The sequence below is a fragment of the Coregonus clupeaformis genome, unplaced genomic scaffold (genome assembly GCF_020615455.1).
Source record: "Coregonus clupeaformis isolate EN_2021a unplaced genomic scaffold, ASM2061545v1 scaf1850, whole genome shotgun sequence".
NCBI classification, from domain to species: Eukaryota; Metazoa; Chordata; class Actinopteri; order Salmoniformes; family Salmonidae; genus Coregonus; species Coregonus clupeaformis.
The window spans coordinates 33008-35546 of NW_025535304.1; positions in this window are offsets into that span (position 1 = coordinate 33008).

The window sequence follows — 2539 nt, forward strand, 5'->3', positions numbered from 1 at the left end:
GGGAGAGGAAAGAGCGGGGAGAGAGAATAGCAGGATAATGTAGTTTATGCAGACTTGTATTACAAGCCTCGCTCTCATCCTTAACTATATTTGAAAGGCACACTCTTAGAAGAAAGGGTTATCCTACGGGGATAGTGTACCTGCTGCAGCAGGGAGTATCTTCACTTAGTAGGCTACCTGGGCATTTCCAGACAAATGTCTCAGAAATGGTTGTTTCATAGCTCATTATGGATGGCCTGTCTGACCCACTCCTGCTACCTGGTGTTTGTACATGACACTTCCACTAATCATTTGTTGGGTTATATGCAGCTAGATATTGTAATGACGCTCCAGGAGAGTGAGGATCCATTTGCAGTTTTATTACAATCTTGGTCGTACAAACAGGGTCAATCGCCAGCAGACACAACAGTAGGGATAAGGCAACTCGTAATCCAGGTACAGGCATAAGGTCAGGGCAGGCAGCAAGCTTACAAAAATCAGTCCAGTAAAGAATATAGTCCAGGGCAGGCAGCAAAGAATCAAGGAGGGAAAAACAGTCCAGAGTAAATCCACGGGTAGACAGACACAGGCGAAAACGCTCAGGAATGATCACCAGGGTAAACAAGACTTCGCAAAGAGAGAGAGTTTGAGAGCACCTAAATAGTCTACTGATGGGAGTCAGGTGCAACGGTAATCAGAGCCAGGTATGTGGGAAATGTAGTTCAGGGGTTTAATACTCAGGAGAGGGTTCCCTCTGGTGGTGAGCAGGAGGAACAGCGGGAGTCTCGTTTGTGACAGAGCCCCCCCCCTGCGAGCGGCTCCTGACGCGAAGAGGCGAACGACGCCGGGGTCTTCCTCGAGGTCGGGGGGCCGGTTTCTCCGGGTGCGTCCTATGGAACTCAGTCATGAGTGCGGGGTCGAGTATGTCCTCTGTATTAACCCAGGATCGCTCTTCCGGTCCGTACCCCTCCCAATCCACCAGATATTGGAGGAGCCTGCCCCGGCGTCTGGAATCGAGTAGATCTCGAACCTGATATGCCTCCTCGCCGTCCACCAAGATGGGTGGGGGGCCCTGATCACTGGTCTGCTCCTCCTCCTCCGCTCTCGGACCACCAGCGGGTTTGAGAAGTGATACATGAAAAGTGGGAGAGATACGATAATTAGAGGGTAATGCCAAACGGAAGGAAACTGGTGTAATCTGTTTAACAATTTGGAAGGGACCTACATACCTGGGACTGAGTTTCTTGCAAGGAAGTCTGAGGCGTAGGTCTCGAGTGGATAGCCAGACCCATTGACCTGGAGTATATTCGGGATTGGGGGCGACGGTGACGATTGGCCTGCAACTTCTGTCTCCTGACAGCACGTAGCAAGTGGGTGTGAGCCTGACTCCAGATGTCCTCGCTTCTCTGGAGCCAATCGTTGACAGAGGGTACCTCGGTGGGTTCCCCTGACCATGGAAATAGGGGAGGTTGGAAGCCCATTACACATTGGAATGGAGTTAGACCGGTGGAGGGTTTCTGGAGTGAGTTCTGTGCATACTCCGCCCACATAAGGAATCGACTCCAGTCTGCTTGGTTCTGATGACAGTAGGCTCTGAGAAACCGGGTGATCTCCTGATTGAGGCGTTCTGTCTGACCATTAGATTGTGGGTGATATCCTGAAGTGAGGCTAATGTTGATGTTGAGTTGTTGGAAGAATGCTGACCATACTCTGGATGTGAATTGGGGCCCACGGTCCGACACGATGTCCTCAGGCAGGCCATAGAAGCGAAACACAAGGTTGCACATGAGTTCGGCTGTTTCCAATGCTGTGGGCAGTTTGGGAAGTGGAATCAACCGGCAGGCCTTGGAGAAGCGATCTATGACAGTGAGTATTGTGGTGTTCCCATTGGACTTGGGAAGATCGGTAATAAAGTCTATGGCAAGATGGGACCATGGTCGGTGGGGAACTGGCAGTGGTTGCAGTAGGCCCGATGGTAGTTGTCTGAGATGTTTGCTTGTGTTACAGGTGGTGCATTCGTTAATGAATTTTATTGTGTCTGCCCGCAAGGTTGGCCACCAAAAGCTGTTCTGAAGCAGGTGAACAGTGGCAGCGATTCCAGGATGACCGGAGCTGAGTACGGAGTGAACTTGCTGTAGCACTTTCTGACAGAGATCCTGAGGTACAAAAGTTTTGTTAGGGGGCATTCGGGAGGAGGGGTCTTTTGTGAATTGGCCTGGGTGAGCTCTGTCATGATGTCCCACTGAATAGGGGCCACGATTAATGACTCAGGAAGCAGGGTTTCCTTGGATTCAGTGGGAACTACACCGTCGTGTTGGCGTGATAATGCGTCTGCTTTGGTGTTCTTTGAACCGGGACGATAGGTAACGGTGAAGTCAAATCGTGTAAAGAAGAGAGCCCACCTCGCTTGTCTGGGATTCAGTCTCTTGGCAGATCGCAAGTATTCCAGATTCTTGTGGTCAGTTAGAATCACAAACGGGTGTTTAGCTCCCTCCAGCCAATGACGCCACTCCTCCATAGCTGCTTTCATGGCCAACAGTTCTCGGTTTCCGGCGTCGTA